Below are 20,642 nucleotides of genomic sequence, written 5' to 3'. Positions count from 1 at the left end.
GTTAGTTAACGTGCAACCACTTACTCTCTCCATTTTAAAATAGTTAATCCTTTTTTACTTGATACTTTCTTTAAGAAAATATTTATTAGGGATTTATTTTATCAAATTAATTTTATTCATTATGCTTTAAAAATATAGATTTGAGTAAATATATTTTATTTAATCATTTAATATTAAGAATAGTATTTAAAAAATATAATAAAATACTTTTAATTTTATTAAAAAAATAATTAAATTAAAATAAATATTTTTAGATAGAAAGGAGTTCATCATATTGCCTTTTTAAGTACACTCCCCCAAATAAATTTTCTTTTTTTAAAAAGAGATCATGAGTCAACTCCCTCTATGTTTCAAACTTGCCAACAAAGAGAAAAAGACAACTGTCACTTTCCCCAAATACATGAATTTAATTCCATAAATCTCCGATGTATATGGTCCCCTTCTTTCTACTCTCACTTCATCCTCAACTAAACAATACTACAAGCTCAGTAGTACAAAATTCCCACCAAATTACTAACAATGCCTTCTGCTGCAGCTGTTAGTTTGGTCTCCAAATGCAAAATTTTCCCCTCCCAAAAATCATCTCTTTCTGATTTTAAACTTTCTGTTTCCAATCTTCCTATGCTCTCTGTTCACTATATTCAGAAAGGTTGTTTGTTTACTCGTCCTCCTTTTCGTATCGCTCACCTCATTTCCCTTCTCAAGCTCAGTCTTTCTCAGACACTCACTCACTTCCCTCCACTTGCTGGTCGATTCGTAACCGGCGCAGATGGCTATGTCTACATTTCTTGTAACGATACCGGTGTTGATTTTGTTCATGCTTCAGCCACTCACATTTTCATTCGCGATGTCATAGGTTCCGTTGATGTTCCTGATCACGTCAAGGGGTTTTTCCCTATGGACCGCACGGTTAGCCATAGAGGGCATTTTAGCCCTCTTTTATCCGTCCAAGTGACGGAATTAGCTGATGGCATTTTCATCGGATACGCCGTCAATCATTCTGTCACTGATGGGACATCGTTATGGAACTTTTTCAATACATTTGCTGAGGTGAGCGGTGTCAAAAGGATTATAAGGGAGCCCGATTTTACCCTAAATTCAATTTTGATTTCAAATGTTGTGCTAAAACTCCCTGCTGATGGCCCCAAAGTCACGTTTTCGGGCGATGCTCCATTGAGGGAAAGGATTTTTAGTTTTAGCAGGCAAAAATTTCAAACACTCAAAGCGAAGACGAACAATCAGAAATTGAATTATGATGGAGATTTCATCATTTCAATCGCTTTGTGCATTGCTCTGGCGTGCAGTGACACGTGCAAGGAAGTTCCCACCTTCCCAAATGACGACATTCAGAATGGCTGTAAATTGTCGTCATCGTCTCCATCCGAAGCTAAATCCGTTATACTTTGGCAACGCCATTCAGAGCATTCCAACTTATGTATCAGCAGGGGACGTTTTGTCTCACGATTTGCACTGGTGCGCGGAGCAATTGAACAAAAATGTGAAGGCGCACGATGATGTTATGGTGAGGAAGTTTGTAGAGGATTGGGAGAAGGATCCGCAGTGCTTCCCTCTGGGGAATTTTGATGGAGCTATGCTGACAATGGGTAGCTCACCAAGGTTTCCAATGTACGATAATGATTTCGGTTGGGGCAGGCCAGTTGCTTTTCGGAGTGGAAGGGCTAATAAATTTGATGGGAAGATACCAGCATTTCCGGGTCGAGAAGGAGGTGGAAGTGTGGATGTGGAGGTGATTTTCACCTGAAACAATGAAAGGATTGGAGTCTGATCCTAAATTCATGCAGTTTGTTACTCCCTATTGAATTTTGCTGTAATTCTGACGATTGGATTGACTGTTTGGAGTCAGGATATTATTATTCATGGTCTGAAGATGTAACATAGTAGCTGTTGTTATTTCCCACAATATGGTCGGGTATGCAGAATCTGTATATTACAACAAAAACTTCAACTAAAGTTCAAGTATAAACAAGAACACAATGAAGTATCAAATACTCTCAACACAAGATCAAAATGACCTTTCCAAGAGGTGCATTTATTTTTTCAGAAAAAAATAAGATGAAGCAGAAATTAAATAGGCCAAGTCTTCCGAATTCACGGAATTTCCTTAAGGAAATAATTTTCCTCACTGTACCCGAGGTTGTGGAATTTTTCTCCCCAAGATAAAATGGCCTTCAATCCGACTATAGCGGTACCTCAAATATGCGGACTCTTCGAACGCACAGAACGCTTTGATTGATCACACAGAATATTTGTAAAGAAAAGAAGAGAGTTTTTATTCTGAAAATTTCATTGCTTCAAACCTGTGGAAGAAGCAGGTTTTTAATACCATAACATGCCTGTTCGAAAAGATGGGATTGGTTCAACTTAGAGGTATGACTATTTTGAAATTGCATGGCTATTTTTTCCCAAAACAGTGCAGTATTTTTGCTAAAACATTACACCATTTCGCGAAACAGTGCATCAGTTCACTGGAACAGTGCATCTGTTACTGTAACAGTGCACCTGTTTATTGTAACAGTGCATCTATTCATTGGAATAGTGCATCTGTTTACTGTAACAGTGCATTTGTTTAACGTTCACTGAAACAACGCATCAATTTAGAAAAACATCACCAAAATGCATTTAAATGGAGTATCGAATACAGAAAAAAATATTTACTGTGTTATTCCCTTTGGCATTTTTCGGAATTCAAATAAAGTTTGTCCAAAAAGATAGATCTCATCGATCATTTGACAAATCCATATACAAATCCAAAGCCGAAGCCAAAGCCGAGTGAGCAAGCGCTGACGATGACAACGCGAGACATCATCTAGTTCTTGCCTCATATCTATGTGGAGTTAGTGTTTCTCAATATAAACACTCTCAAGTTCTCTTCTTTAACCAATGTGGGAGAAAGAGTAAACTTGCCAATTTGGGAGTACACTTTTCATTTTTAGTGTCTTCTTCCCTCCACTCTTTTACTCTCCATTTTTCCATTTACACTTCTTTCATCTACTATGAACCCAACAATCCCCCACATGAATGAGAATGACTATTCTTTGTAAAAGTTTTACGGACAAGTATGTTATCATCAAGCAAAGACTGATTGCATCTGGATAAGTGGATTTTCCTTTGAACTTTCCATACTGAATATGCATCGGATGCACTCGGTTAATCAGTATATATGATATCTTTGAGCCGTCGAACTTTATTGTACACCTAGACAATACATGTCACGCAACCAGCCTTTTAACATTTATGGTTCTCATGATTTTGTTCTTTTTAGCCATGAACACGTCCTGATTTCACGAGAGCTTAGAGAATAGGCCTTTATTAACATTCTCCTTGAAGCGGCTTCTACTTCGCCCTAACATAGGTGATTTCTAAACGTTCAATCCTGTAGATTAAACTATTTGGTCAAATCTGCCAAATTTAGATAATCATTAAAAGACTTTTCACCTGAAGTCTTATCCTTGTTTACTAAACATTGTCTACATCATGAGAATGGGTTGGGTATCTGACAATGTTGAACCTGTCAATCACAACTTTGTTTGATCTCCATGAACCTAGCTCTTGGGATCTCTAGTATGCTAGGTAGAGTTATGACATGCTGACTTGTCCTTGGCCTTAAACCCATTACTTTGGATGTCCTTTCCACTCCTTCTTTAGATAGGCCTTTTGTAAGTGGATCCAACACATTATCCTTTGACTTTACATAGTCAATAGTGATAATTCCACTAGAGAGAAGTTACCTAACGGTATTATGTCTCCATCGTCTATGATGAGATTTACTGTTGTATATCATGCTTCCTGCCCTACCTATTTCCGCTTAGCTATCACAGTGTATACATACTGGTGCCACTGGCTTGGGCCAATACAAAATATCTTTCAAGAAATTCCGAAGCCATTCTGCTTCTTCACCGGCTTTATCTAATGCGATAAATTCAGATTCCATTGTAGAGCAAGCGATACAAGTCTGTTTGGATGATTTCCAAGAAACTGCTCCTCCACCGATAGTAAATACATATCGACTTGTGGATTTTAATTCGTTCGATCCGGTGATCCAATTTGCATCATTATATCCTTCAATTTACCGCAGGATATTTATTATAATGCAAACATAGTTTTGAGTGTATTTAAGATACCCCAAAACTCTTTTCATTGTCATCCAATGAGTTTTGTTGGGATTACTCATGTACCTACTCAATTTACTAATAGTATAGGCTATGTATGGTCGTGTATAGTTTATTATATACATTAAACATCCCAATACTCTTGCGTACTCCAATTGTGAGTCACTTTCACCTTCATTCTTTCGAAGTGCAAAGTTCACATCCAATGGAGTCTTGGCAATACCGAATTTCATATACTTGAACTTGTCAAGTACTTTTTCGATATAATGAAACTGTGACAATGCTAACCCTTGTGGAGTTCAATGAATTCTTGTACCTAAGATCACATCTGTAACTCCAAGGTCTTTCATATCAAACTTGCTCTCGAGCATTCATTTTGTTGCATTTATGTCAGAAATGTCTCTACTGATGATTAACATATCATCCATATATAAACAAACAATGACTTGGTAATTTGGAGTGTCTTTAATGTAAACACATTTATCACATTCATTTATCTTGAATCCGTTTGCCAACATGGTTTGGTCAAACTTTGCATTCCATTGCTTAGGTGCTTGTTTTAGTCCATAAAGTGACTTAACAAGTTTACACACCTTATTTTTTTTCCTGAAATCACAAAACCCTCAGGTTGTTCCATGTATATTTCTTCCTCCAAATATCCATTTAGGAATGCGGTCTTTCACATATATTTGATGGATTTGAAGATCATATACCGCCGCCAAGGTAATAATTAACATTCGAATCGAGGTTATCCTTGTTATTGGCGAGTATGTATCAAAGTAATCAAGGCCTTCCTTCTGTTTGAAGCCTTTTACTACAAGTCTTGCCTTGTATTTGTCAATAGTACCATTTTTCTTTTGAAGATCCATTTAGAACCTAAAGGTTTATTTTCGGAAGGAAGGTCAACCAATTCCCATGTATGGTTTCTTAAGATTTAATCTACCTCACTATTGACTACCTCTTTCAAAAAGGATGAGTCTGACGACGACATCGCTTCTTTAAATGTTTGAGGCTCATTTTCTAAGAGAAATGTTACAAAATCAGATCCAAACGAAGTTGACGTTCTTTGACGTGTACTACGTCTTGAATTTTCTAATTATGTACATTCTCACTTGTTTCATCTCGAGGTCATTTAGATCCTCCACTAGACTGTTCATGTCTAGTTTTATACGGGTAAATGTTTTCAAAGAATTCAGCATTGTCTGATTCAATTACCGTATTTTCATTAATATCCAGATGTTCGGATTTATAAACCAAAAATTTACATGCATTACTACTTTTTGTATATCCTATAAACACGCAGTCCACCATTTTAGGTCCTATCTTAACCCTTTTAGGTATAGAAACTTGAACCTTCGATAGACACCCCCACACTTTGAAATATTTCAAGTTGGATTTCTTTCCTTTCCAATTTTCGTAAGGAATTGATTGTGTCTTACTATGGGTTGAGTATACAATTGGCTGTAAGGATAGCCTTCCCCCATAAGTTTTGTGGTAAACCAGAACTTATAAGTAAGACATTCATCATTTCCTTCAAAGTTCAGTTTTTCCTTCAGGCAATTTCATTAGATTTAGGTGAATATGGGGCCTTAGTTTGATGGATTATTCCATTTTCTACACATCTTTGCGCAAAGGGAGATTCAAATTTTCCCCCTATCACTTCTTATCATTTTGATCTTTTTGTCTAACTGATTTTCAACTTCAGTTTTATATTGCCTAAACGCATCTATTGCTTTATCCTTACTATTTAGCAAGTAGACATAACAATATCTAGTGCAATCGTCAATAAAAGTTATGAAATACTTTTTCCCACCACGTGATGGTGTTGACTTCATATCACAAATGTAAGCGTGTATTAAGTCTAAGGGATTGAAATTCCTTTCAACGCACTCATAAGGATGCTTTGCATACTTCGATTCCACACACGTTTGATTCTTTGATTTATTGCACTCAAAGTTTGGCAAAACTTCTAAGTTAATCAGTTTTTGTAATGTTTTGTAAGTAACATGGCCTAAACGTTCATTCCACAAATCATAAGACTCAAGCAAATAAGAAGAATTTGAACTTTTATTTATTTCAATAGTCATTACATTCATCTTATAAAAGCCTTCGGTCAGATAGCCTTTCCCTAGATACATTTCTCCTTTGCTAATTACAATTTTTCCAGAAAGGTTACACATTTGAATTCGTTCTTATCTAGGAGTGAAACAGAAATTAAGTTCCTACATAACTCCGGAACATATAACATATTGTTTAGTGTCAAGACTTTGCCGGAAGTCATCTTTAAACAAATTTTTCCTGTTCCCTCTACCTTAGCAGTAGCAGAGTTAGCCATGTAGATCATTTCTTCTGCTTGAGTCGGAGCAAATGACGAAAACAACTCCTTGTTGGCACATACAGGCGGGTGGCACCAGAATCCATCCACCATTCGCGAGGATTCCCCACCAAGTTGTATTCTGAGAACATAGCACACAAATAATCGTATTCTTTGTTGGATTCAATCATATTTTCTTGCCTTTTTTCGGGGCTCGACAATCTGTGGACTTGTGGCCAATTTTGCTATAATTTAAGCCTTTTCCCTTGAACTTTTTCTTGGGTTGATTGCTTCCATGTTCAACTTTCTTTCTTTTCTTCAAATTGTTTTGGTCATCTTCTACAATATGTGCTCCATTAATTGTAGAATTACCCTTTGACCTTCTTTCGGCAGCTTTATTGTCCTCTTCAATACGAAGTCGGACAACAAGATCTTCAACAGTCATCTCCTTGCGCTTATGCTTTAAGTAGTTTTTGAAGTCTTTCCATAAAGGTGGTAGATTCTCAACTATCGCTACTTCTTGGAAAACATCATTCACAATTAAACCTTTTGCTACGAGTTCATGTATGATGACTTGCAACTCCTATACTTGATAGTCAACAAATTTTCTATCTATCATTTTGAAGTTCAGGAACCATGCAACAAGGAATTTCTTAATTCCCACATCCTCCGTCTTATATTTCCATTCAAATGCCCCCCACAGTTCCTTTGATGTCTTGGTTCCACTATAAATATTGTAGAGGTCATCTTGGAGACCACTCAGAATATAATTCTTGTAAAGAAAGTCCAAATGTTTCCAAGCATCTACAATAATGAAACGGTCTTTGTCCGAGGTTTCCTTGGGCACCTCAGGAGCTTCTTCTCCAGTGAACCATTGCAGACATAAAGTGGTGAGGTAAAAGAACATCTTTTGCTGCCACCGCTTGAAGTCAATGCCCGAAAATTTTTTTGACTTCTTCGCCGGTGCCATTGTTGGCGGAGCATTTGTACGGCTTGATGAAGCAATTTTCTTTGCCCCCACAGTGATAGCTACATCATGCATTTGACTTTCAGTTGTTGTTTTTCCTGCCAACACAAGACAGAAAACTTAGTAATTTTTCAGAATACTATTTATAAAGTTAAATAACTTGAAACTCTTCTTCTTGTTTCTAGTTAACGATGAAGGTTTTATTACTTCGAATCATCAACCGAGTGAACCTTAACTTGTGATGAAGATTTTATGTCTTCTAATCACTAGTTAAATTCAAGCGGAGTAGAAAACTTAAGCTTTAATCTCAAAAAATAAGCTATACAGATTCTGTAGCTTATTTCCTTAAGATTGTTATTTCCCACAATATGGTCGGGTATGCAGAATCTGTATATTACAACAACAACTTCAACTAGAGTTCAAGTATAAACAAGAACACAATAAAGTATCAAATACCCTCAACACTAGATCAAAATGACCTTTCCAAGAGGTGTATTTATTTTGACAGAAAAATAAGATGAAGCAGAAATTAAATAGGCCAAGTCGTCTGAATTCACGGAATTTCCTTAAGGAAATAATTCCCCTTACTGTTCCCGAGGTTGTGGAATTTTTCCTCCCAGGATAAAATGGCCTTCAATTCGACTATAGCCGTACCTCAAATAGGCGGATTCTTCGAACGCACAGAACACTTTGATTGATAACACAAAATATTTGTAAAGAAAAGAAGAGTTTTTATTCTGAAAATTCATTGCTTCAAACCTATGGAAGAAGACAGGTTTTTATAGCCATAACATGTCTATTCGAAAAGGTGGCATTGTTTCAACTTAGAGGTGTGACTATTCTGATATTGCATAGCTGTTTTTCTCCAAAACAGTGCAGTATTTTTGCTAAAACATTCCACAATTTCGCGAAACAGTGCACCATTTCAATGGAACAGTGCATGTAACAGTGTATCTATTTACTGTAATAGTGCATCTGTTCACTGGAACAGTGCATCTGTTTACTGTAACAGTGCATTTGTTCAACGTTCACTGAAACAACATATCAATTCAGAAAAACATCACCAAAATGTATTTAAATGGAGTATCAAACATAGAAAAAATATTTACTGTGTTATTCCCTTTGGCATTTTTCTGAATTCAAATAAATTTTGTCCAAAAAGATAGATCTCATCGATTGATCATTTTCCAAATCCAAATCTGAATCCGAAGCCGAGCCGAGTGAGCAACGATGACAATGGCGCGAGGCATCATCTAGTTCTTGCCTCACTATCCATGTGGATTTAGTGTTTCTCAATATAAACACTCTCAAGTTCTCTTCTTCCACCAATGTGGAAGAAAGAGTAAACTTGCCAATTTGGGAGTATACTTTCCAATTTTAGTGTCTCCTTCCCTCCACCCTTTTACTCTCCATTTTTCCATTCACACTTCTTTCATCTGCTATGAACCCAAAAGTTGTTGCTCTTGTGATTTTTACTCAATCTGTATTTGATTGTGATTAATTTAATTGAGTTTAATCTTTGTTGAATTGCTAAATCTATTATGGATTATGTGGCAGCTTGTTCAAGTCTGTAGCAATAACAAAATAATTGATATATAATGAGAGTTTGCCTTTACGTGGCAATATCTTCACGGTTGAAGAGCTATTTGGATGCACTCAAATAGCTCAACCGGTTATTTATGTTTGAGCCACGCTAGAAAATAAGTGAAAACATTATTAATTCTGTCGTGGGAGGAGAAGATGTTTCAATAGAAGTGTGTTGTACAAATACAATGCTTTGTTTAGAGAGATAGAGATTACAACCCAACGTTGGGTAAATTTCATCTATGGTCACTTAACTTTATATCTAATGCAAAAGTCTTTTTTCTTTGATTGGTTTCATCCATGGTCACTTAACTTTATATCTATTACACAAAAGTCATTTTCTTTCATTCATTACACAAAAGCCGTTTAACTTTACTCCGACCATCACAAAAGTCACTGTGACCAGATTTTATGATAATTCATTGAAAAAATAATGTGACAACCTTAATTAGTTCTTAATCTTGTTTAAGTGAATATATAATATATTACTCATATCTTGACCCTTTTTATATGTGCACAACTCAATTTTTCTTATGAATTATTTAATGAAAGAATATCAATTTCTTAATAGATTAGATACCTAATAAAGACTATTTTTATAAAAAAAAAAAAAATTGGTTGACATTTTTATGAAATATTTCATAATATTACATTAATTTGCCAAAAAGGTGCATCGAAGAAAAGTGATAAACAAGATAAATTCTTCAAAACACATAAAATAGAAATACATGTATGATATTATTTTTTAAAAAAAAATTATTTTAATTCTATGAAGAGAAATCAACATGCTAAAGATAGTTTTAAAATAAAATCTTTTTAATTGTGTCATTGAATAAGTATTGTCAGAATTGTACAAATAATGTTATATTAATAATTTTGTTTATAAAAGTTATAAAATATAAGTACTTTAATAGATAAAGAAATCATAGGAGATCTAATTTATATATTTATCAATTAAATTAATTAAACAAGATGGAATTTATCATAAATTGAATATTATGGTAAAAAAATTTAAGAGAATTAATCGATTAGTCAAACAATTAAAAATACAAAGACAAACTCAATAAATAGAGTAGTTTATCGTGTTATTATGATATACTGAATGCAAAGATCCAAGTGGCAAGAAAAAGAATGTATGGAAAAAATAATTTTATCAACTACATGTCATAATCATTTTTTTTAATGAAAATAGTCTTTACTAGGTAGCCTAATCTATTGAGAAATTGATATTCTTCGTTATATAATCCATAAGGAAAATCGGGTGGACACATATAAAAAAGATCAAGATATGTGTAATATATTATATTCTTTTAAATTAAAATTAAGAGCTAATTAAGGGTGTCACATCATTTTTTCAATGGGATTATTGTAAAATTCGGCCATAGTGACTTTTGTGATGGTCGAAGTAAAGTAAAGCGACTTTTGTGTAATGGATAAAAGAAAAATAACTTTTGTGTAATAGGCACAATGTTAAATGACCATAGATGATGTGAATGAAAGAAAACTGACTATTGCATAATAGATACAAAGTTAAGTGACCATGAATGAAATTTACCCCTCAAGTTTTACTGATTCTGTGATGTCTTATTTTTATTTATAATTGATAAAAATACCCCTCTATTTTTATAAATTGGCTAAGTTTACCCCTTGTTAAACTATGGGTTCAAATATGTCCCTGTCGTTACCAAAGCATATAAATATACCCCTCTTTTTAATGATTTTCCACGTAGACTAACAACTTGGTGAGGTGAACACCACGTGGCATGCTATCTCAGCGCCAAATAATTATTTTCTTTTTTATTTAATGTTTCTTTTCTTGTTTACTATCCACATCTATGTCTTCCATAGGCATCCATTTTTTCCTACTAACAGCCAATACAACCCTCTCAATTTTCTTCTCTGGTGGAACTCCTTGTCCAATGATGATACTCCGACGAGAAGCCTATGCAAGCTTGTTTGTGCACCTGAGCAATCTGACAAGCTCATCTCTGATTCATCGTTTGTGCTTTGCCTTTGCGTCTGAACCCATTGAGTCTTTCTTCGTTCGAGAGAGCGTTCTCCATAGTTGGGATTTTGGAAGTACCTTTCGAGGCTTAGCATCCCTTATAGCTATGAAACCATCTGTTGAATTCTCATCCCTCGTATATTATCTCATACATGCATGAGGTTAGATTATAAATTTTAAGTATGTCTTAATTGTTCTTGAACTGTCTAAGTTCTTTGACACAATTATCTTTTATTAATTGATTCAAGGACTAAGCATTAAAATGACAAATGAGACTTGCTTACGTAATTGAACATTTCTACCATCAACCGACAGATTGAATAATCTATTGTAACTGTAGGGAATAAGCAGAAAAAAGGTGGGGTGGGAAATAGGGTGAACTAAAATAGATGTTTCAATAAAAGTGTGTTGTACAAATACAATATTTTGTTTAAAAATTTGGCTACTGTAACACAGAGGGGGATAATTCTGAGATCAGGAATTTCTTATTTGTCTTCCTTTAACATATATTCTCATTTATACACCAAACTAAAGTTACATTTTGGAGTAAATTAGATTGGGAGTTGGGCGCTGTTGAACTTAACCACCTTTACTTAGTGCATATATGAACTTTATCTTATTGAAGTAGACAACTCGATAGGCTCGATCCCACTAGATATTAGAAGTACCAAAGAACACGAATATACTCTTTTATAGATACATTGAAAGAAACAAAAATAGAAAAATCATTTTAGACACATAGAAGGAAACAAAAATAGAAAAATCAATCTTGAAACGTGAACAGAGGATTAACATAAAAAAAAGTAGTCTGATCCACTAAAACTTTTGTTATGAGCAGGATTTGATAAATGATCCCGACCACTATAAGAATATATTGTACGCGGAGGATTAACATGATCCTACCAATTGTTATCAATTATCATTATTGTTCTTATACGTATCATCATCTCAAATACCCATTAAAGAAGCCATAGTTTCTTATTTATGCCATAATTAGTAGCTATGAATCTAAACTATAAAATCTCAACAAGAACAACATATTCAGTAAAATTTTGCAAGTGAGATTTGAGGAGGGTATAGTTTACGTAAATCTTACTATTATATACCATGTGGAAGTAGAAAGACTCGGCTCAAGTACACCAATCCACATAAAAGAAAAAGAAAACCATGGAGAAAGCATAACAATAATAATTAATAAGGAAAGCAATGCCGGACCTACAAGTACTGAATAGTAACAATATCGAACTAATGTGATAATTGAAACACAATAAATAACATATGATGATACATATCAAAAGCAAGAAGTAAATAATATGACTAGTTCTACGACAAACACCAACATACCTAAACCTTCGAAAAGCAAGACAACACTCCACTGCCTACTAAACCTTCGAAAAACAAGACAACACTCCACCTCCATGGCCTACTAGCCTTCTATCCTAATACGCAATCTCCACACCTTCATATCTAAAGTCACATAATATAAAACTTTGTCATGTTCTGTATAACCACCTCTTCTTGAGCTATGAAATCCCACACAATAAAATAATAGAAAATGACAAGTATCATTATTATTACCTTCACATATATAACGTTATTTTATGTGTTTGGGTACAAGAATCTATATACATGCAACACCAAATTCAACTCTAGTTCAAGTGTAAGATGAACACTTTTGAAGTTACTAGCACATTCAACACTAGATTATGAATAATATATCTAAGAAGTGTGTTTATTTTCAGAAAATAGATGAAATAGATTTATAAGTCCAAGTCCCCCGACTTCACAGAGTGTTCTTAAGGAATAATTCCCTTCACTGTACCCAAGGTTATGGAATTTTTCTCCAAGGATAAAATGGCCTTCAATCCGAATAATAGCAGTACTTCAAATCGTTGGATTCAACGAACCCACTCAACAGTTTGATTGATCACACAAAATATTTTAAAGACAAGAAAAGAGTTTATAATTCAGAAAATTCATATCTAAACCTGTGAATGAATGCAGGTTTATATAGCCTTCATATGCCTCTTCTGAAAAGTGGTAATGGTTCACTTAAAAGGTGTGACCTTTCCTGAAAATCATGTCTATTCGTCCAAAGATTGCATATTTTCTGAAAAGACAAACCATTTAATGAATCAGTGTGTCATTTTGTTAAAGGATTGCATCCTTCCGAAGCATCGGTTCGAAATAGTGCATCCTTCTGAAGCATCAGTTCGCAATAGTGCATCCTTCTGAAGCATCAGTTCGAAACATAGTATGCATGCATATAACTGGAGGATCAAAACACAAAAAAATTTACTGTATTTTTTATTTTTCCTTTGGATTAAATTTTTGTCAAATAATTTTTTTCCAAAAAGATAGATCTCATCGATCGATCCAATTCCAAATCCGAAGCCGAAGCCGAAGCCGAAGCTGAGCCGAGCGAGCGACAACGATGACGGTGCGAGGCGCATCTCTTATCTCTTGCCTCTCTTACCAAGTGGAATGAGTGTTTCTTAATATAAATACTTGAAAGTCACATTCTCCCAACAATATAAGAGAAATAATAGACTTTCATTTTAGAGTACATTTTCCATTTTAGTGTTTTCTTCTCTATTTTTCCTTCCACTTGATTTCCTCCATTTTCCATTTATACTTTATCTATACTTTGAACCCAGCAATCCCCCACATGAATGGGTAATGACTATTTTTCATAAGATTTTACGAACAAGTATGTGATCATCAAATAAAGACTGATTACATCTGGATAAGTGGGTTTTCCTTTGAACTTTTCATAGTAAACATGCATCGGATGGACTTGGTCAATTGATAGATTTGATATCTTTGAACTGTTTATCTTTAATGTATACCTAGACAATACATGTCACACAACCATCTTTTTACCGTTTATGGTTCTCATGGTTTTTGTTCTTTTCAGCCATGAACATGTCCCGATTTCACGAGAGCTTAGAGAATAGGCCTTTACTAACATTCTCCTTGAAGCGGCTTCTACTTCTCCCTCACATAGGTGATTTCTAAACGTTCAATCCTATAGATTAAATAATTTGGTCAAATTTACCAAATTTAGATAATCATTAAAAGACTTTTCACCTTGAGTCTTATACTTGTTTACTAAACATTATCTTCATCATGAGAATAGGTTGGGTATATTGACAATGTTGAACCTGTCAGTCATAACTTTGTTTGATCTCCATGAACCTAGCTCTTGGGATCTCTAGTCTGCTAGGTAGAGTTATTGACATGCTGACTTGTCCTAGGCCTTAAACCCATTACTTTGGATGTCCTTTCCACTCTTTCTCTAGATAGGCCTTTTGTAAGTGGATCCGACACATTATCTTTTGACTTTATATAGTCAACAGTGATAATTTCACTAGAGAGAAGTTCTCTAACGGTATTATGTATTCGTCGTATATGATGAGATTTACTGTTGTATATCATGCTCCCTGCCCTACCTATTGCCGTTTGGCTATCACAATGTATATATACTGGTTCCACTGGTTTGGGCCAATAAGAAATATCTTTCAAGAAATTCCGGAGCCATTCTACTTCTTCCCCGGCTTTATCCAATGTGATAAATTCAGCTTTCATTGTAGAGCGAGCAATACAAGTCTGTTTGGATGATTTCCAAGAGACTACTCCTCCACTAATAGTAAATACATATCCACTTAAGGATTTTAGTTCGTTCGATCTGGTGATCCAATTTGCATCACGATATCCTTCGAGTACCGCAGGATATTTTTGTTGCTATGTCTAGTTGTGTACAGTTCATTATATACATTAAATATCCCAATACTCTTATGTACTCCAATTGTGAGTCACTTTCATCTTCATTCTTTCAAAGTGCAAAGCTCACATCCAATGGAGTCTTGGCAATTCCGAATTCCATATACTTGAATTTGTCAAGCACATTTTTGATATAATGAGACTGTGACAATGCTAACCTTTGTGGAGTTCTATGGATTTCTTATTCCTAAGATCACATCCGCAACTCCAAGATCTTTCATATCGAACTTACTCTCGAGCATTCGTTTCGTTACATTTATGTTTGAAATGTCTCTACTTATGATCAATATATCATCCACATATAAACAGAAAATGACTTGGTGATTTGAAGTGTCTTTAATATAAATACATTTCTCATATTTATTTATCTTGAATCCGTTTGCCAACATGGTTTGATCAAACTTTGCATGCCATTTCTTAGGTGCTTGTTTTATTCCATAAAGTGAATTAACAAGTTTACACACCTCATTTTATTTTCCTAGAACCATAAAACTCTCAGGTTGTTCCATTTAAATTTCTGCCTCTAATTCTTTATTTAGAAATGCGGTTTTCACATTCATTTGATGGATTTCAAGACCATATACCTCCGCTAAGGCAATTAACATTCGAATCGACGTTATCCTTGTTACAGGCAAGTATATATCAAAGTAAGCAAGGCCGTTTTTTGTTTGAAGCCTTTTACTACAAGTCTTGCCTTATATTTTTTAATAGTACCATCCACCTTCATTTTCCTTTTGAAGATCTATTTAGAACCTAAAGGTTTATTTCCTGGAGGAAGATCAACCAATTCCCATGTATGGTTTCTTAAGATTGGATCAATTTCACTGTTGAATGCCTCTTTTTGAAAGGATAAGTCTGACAACGACATCGCTTCTTTAAATGTTTGAGGCTCATTTTCTAAGAGAAATGTTACAAAATTTGATCCAAAAGATGTAGACGTTCTTTGATGTGTACTATGTCTTGGATTCTCTTCATTATGTATATTATCGCTTGGTTCATCTCGAGGTCATTTAAATCCTCCACTAGACTGTTTATGTCTAATTTTATACGGATAAATGTTTTAAAAGAATTCATCATTATCTGATTCAATTATCATATCTTTATTTATATCCGAATGTTTGGATTTATGAACCAAAAATCGACATGCTTTACTACTTTTAGCATATCCTATGAACACGCAATCCATAGTCTTAGGTCTTATCTTAAATTTTTTAGGCATAGGAATTTGGACCTTTGCTAGATACCCCACACTTTGAAATATTTCAAGTTGGGTATCCTTCCTTTCCATTTTTCATAAGGAATTGATTTTGTCTTACTATAGGGAACTCTATTGAGTATACAGTTGGCTGTAAGGATAGCCTCCCCCAAAAGTTTTGCGGTAAACCGGAATTTATAAGTAAGGCATTCATCATTTCCTTCAACGTTTTCTTTTTCCTTCCATAATTCCATTAGATTGAGGTGAATACGGGGTCGTAGTTTGATGGACAATTCCATTCTCTACACATATTTTGATGAAGGGAGATTCATATTCTCCGCCTCTATCACTTCTTATCATTTTTATCTTTTTCTCTAACTGATTTTCTACTTCAGTTTTGTATTATCTAAATGCATCTATTGCTTCATCCTTACTATTTAGCAAGTATACATAACAATATCTAGTGCAATCATCAATAAAAGTTATGAAATACTTTTTCCCACCACGTGATGGTGTTGACTTTATATCACAAATGTCAGTGTGTATTAAGTCTAAGGGATTGGAATCCCTTTCAATGGACTTATAAGGATGCTTTGCATACTTTGATTCCACACATGTTTGACACTTTGATTTATTGCACTCAAAGTTTGGCAAGACATCTAAGTTAATCAGTTTTCGTAATGTTTTGTAATTAACATGGCCTAAACGTTCATGCCACAAATTATAAGACTCAAGCAATTAAGAAGAATTTGAACTTTTATTGATTTCAATATTCATTACATCCATCTTATAAAGACCCTCGGTGAGATAGCCTTTTCCTACATACACTTCTCCTTTGCTAATCATAATTTTTCCTGTAACGGTTAGACATTTGAATCCGTTCTTGTTTAGAAGTGAAATAGAAATCAAGTTCCTACGTAATTCCGGAACGTACAAGACATTGTTAAGTGTCAAGACCTTTCCTGAAGTCATTTTCAAGCCCACTTTTCCTGTTCCTTCTACCTTAGCCGTAGCGGAGTTATCCATGTAGATCATTTCTTTTACTTGAGCTGGAGCTAATGATGAAAACAACTCTTTATTGGCACAAACATGGCGGGTGGAACTAGAATTCATCCACCATTTGCGAGGATTTCCCACCAAGTTGCATTCTGAAAGCATAGCACACAGATCATCACATTCTTTGTTGAACTCAATCATATTTGTTTGGTCCTTTTTCTTGCCTTTCTTAGGGGCACGACAATCCATGGACTTGTGGCCAATCTTGCCACAGTTGAAGCATTTTTCCTTGAATTTCTTTTTGGGTTGATTGCTTCCATGTTCAACTTTCTTCCTTTTTTTAGAATTGTTTTGGTCATCTTCTTCAATATGTGCTCCATTAATTGTAGAATTCCCCTTTGACCTTCTCTCAGAAACTTTATTATCCTCTTCAATACGTAGTCGGAAAATAATATCTTCCACAATCATCTCCTTGCGTTTGTGCTTCAAGTAGTTTTTGAAGTCTTTCCACATAGGTGGTAGCTTCTCAATGATCGCTGCTACTTGAAATGCATCATTCACAATCAAATCTTCCGCTAGGAGATCGTGGATGATTACTTGCAATTCCTACACTTGAGAGACAACCGATTTGGTATCTATCATTTTAAAGTTTAAGAACCTTGCAACAAAGAATTTCTTAATTCCCGCATCCTTTGTCTTGTATTTTCTATCTAGTGCCTCCACAATTCCTTCGATGTCTTAGTTCCACTATAAATATTATAGAGGTCGTCTTGGAGACCACCCAAGATATAATTCCTGCAAAGGAAGTCCAAGTGTTTCCAAGCACCTACAATTACGAAACGCTCTTTGTCCGAGGTTCCCTCGGGCACCTCAGGAGCATCCTCACTAGTGAACCTTTATAGACATAGTGTTGTGAGGTAGAAGAACATCTTCTGCTGCCATCACTTAAAGTCAATGCCTACAAATTTTTTGGGCTTCTCCACAAGTGCCATTGGTTGCGGAGCAATTGCTCGACTTGTTGAGGCAATACTAGTTGCCCCAACAGTCGTAACCATATCTTGCATTTGACTTTCGTTAGTCATTTTTCCTGTCACCACAAAACAATAAAATTTAGTATTTTCAGAATACTACTTATAAAGTTAAGTAGCTTTAAACTCTTCTTCTTGTTTCTAGTTAACGATGAAGTTTTTATGACTTCCAATCGTCAACCGAGTAATCTTTAACTTGTGATGAAGATTTTATGTCTTCGAATCACTAGTTAAGTTCAAACGGAGTAGAAAACTTAAAACTTTAATCTCCAAAAACAAGCAATACAGATTCTGCAAATTTATTTCTTAAAATTGTTATTTTATGATGTTCGGGTACAAGATTCTGTATACATGCAACACCAACTTCAACTCTAGTTCAAGTCTAAGACAAGAATACTTTTGAAGTTACTTAACACCTTCAACACTAGTTTATGAATAATCTATCTAAGAAGTGTGTTTATTTTCAGAAAATAGATGAACTAGAATTTGTAAGGCCAAGTCCCCCGACTTCACGGAGTATCCTTAAGGAATCATTCCCCTCACTGTACCCGAGGTTATGAAATCTTTCTCCCAGGATAAAATGGCCTTCAATCCGAACAATAGCAGTACCTCAAATTGTTGGGTTCAACGCACTCACTCAATAATTTGATTGATCACACAGAATATTTTGAAGACAAGAAGAGAGTTTGTAATTCAGAAAATTCGTATCAGAAAATTCGTATCTAAACCTATGGATGAAAGTAGATTTATATAGCCTTCATATGCCTTTTCTGAAAAGTGGCAATGGTTCACTTAAAAGGTGTGACCTTTCTTGAAAAATCATGTCTGTTCATCCAAAGATTGCATCTTTTTCGAATAGACAGACCATTTCATGAATCAGTGTGTCATTTCGTTAAAGGATTGCATCCTTCCGAAGCATTAGTTCGAAACAGTGCATGCATGCATATAACTGGAGGATCAAAACACAGAAAAAATTTACTGCGTTTTTTATTTTCCCTTTGGATTAAATTTCTGTCAAATAAATTTTGTCCAAAAAATAGATCTCATTAATAGATCCAAAGTTGAAGCCGAAGCCAAGTGAGTGACGACAACAACACGAGGCATCTCTTATATCTTGCCTTACTTACAAAGTGAAATGAGTGTTTCTTAATATAAACACTTGAAAGTTACATTCTCCCACCAATGTGGGAGAAATAGTAGACTTTTCATTTTATAGTACACTTTCCATTTTAGTGTTTTCTTCTCTATTTTTTCCTTCCACTTGATTTCCTTCATTTTCCATTTACACTTTATCTATATTTTGAACCCAAATATATAGCTCGATATAGTACTCTTTTTTATTTTTCGAGTAGGATGACAAAAAGGTATCCTCGTACATTATATTACTCATTCACAAGGTGAAAAGCACAAACTTTAGCTGATTCAGTGTACATTAAAGAGTTTACATTTTTCACATACTAATCTATATTATGTATGTTGCTCAACATTAGTAGTATAGTTCCATTAATTGAATAGTACTCCTAACAAAATACATAATATTATAATTAAAAAAATAATTCTTCACAATTGCTAGAAAACTGTAGTTCACGTGGACAGTGGCGGCTCTACACTCAAGTTAACCCCCTTCGATGAAAAACTATGCTATATATATATGGTTGAAATTATTTTTTTGTATATATATTAGATGTTGAACCCCTTGATTAATTTTTATATTCACTTATGAACCCGTTAGTAAAAGTTCTAGCTCCGCCACTGCACGTGGAAGCTAAAACTTTGCAATCTTAATTTAATACTATTATTATTTAATGAAGAGAGCATATACCAAGTGTTATTGCACAGTCAAACCATTAAATAATAGGAGTATTAGTTTTACGTATAATATGATTAGTAGATACTACTGTATACTGATTTTGGTTTATATATATCCAAATATTCCTAATTGGATTATTAAATTAAATATAATACGCCGACCAATCAAAAATGATGGTTTTGAGGATCATTGTGGGTATTAATAATATATACTCAACTCTTGAGTGGAATCATTTAGAAAACAAGCTAAGGTCAATTAATTAAAATATTTTAAATTATATTAGTAGTGGGATTAATTAATTGATTAGCAGAAGTATTTTACGCTTAAGGAGGATGACAGGTCACTTACAGAGAGTTAGAAGGTAAATTAATTAAGCGTGACAAAAAAATTTCAAAACTAAAAAAGAGTGACACAAGTTTTAAATATTGAGTAGAGATGACAATTTTAAAATTAGTGTTCATGACACTAATTTTAAAACTCTCAAGTTTTATTATTTACACAAAGATTCCTACCCCATATTTACACAAAGATCCCTGCAGTAACTTCGACAATTGCTTGCAGCAACTTCGACAGTTGCTGCAGCAACTTCGATAATTGCCTTAACACAACAACTAATAGTAGTGGTTGCAGCAATTACCGTAGTTATTGAAGCAACTCTCATAGTTGTTGAACCAACTCTCGTAATTGTTGAAGTAACTCTCGTAGTTGCTGAACCAACTCTCGTAATTGCTGAAGCAACTCTCGTAGTTGCTGAATTTGCTAAATTATTTTTCATTGATTTTTAAAAGAAATCAAAAAATTTCTTCTTAAACTTTTCAATTTTTTTTATA

At 34.4% G+C, this 20,642-nt stretch overlaps 1 pseudogene; it reads left to right on the top strand.

Moving 5' to 3' along the window:
• Positions 1-300: 300 nt before the first annotated feature.
• Positions 301-2,344, top strand: LOC107872615 (annotated as a pseudogene).
• The last annotated feature ends 18,298 nt before the right edge of the window (positions 2,345-20,642 follow it).

The sequence above is a fragment of the Capsicum annuum genome, chromosome 5 (genome assembly GCF_002878395.1).
Source record: "Capsicum annuum cultivar UCD-10X-F1 chromosome 5, UCD10Xv1.1, whole genome shotgun sequence".
Taxonomy (NCBI): Eukaryota; Viridiplantae; Streptophyta; class Magnoliopsida; order Solanales; family Solanaceae; genus Capsicum; species Capsicum annuum.
This window is presented reverse-complemented; position numbering and strand designations above follow the sequence as displayed.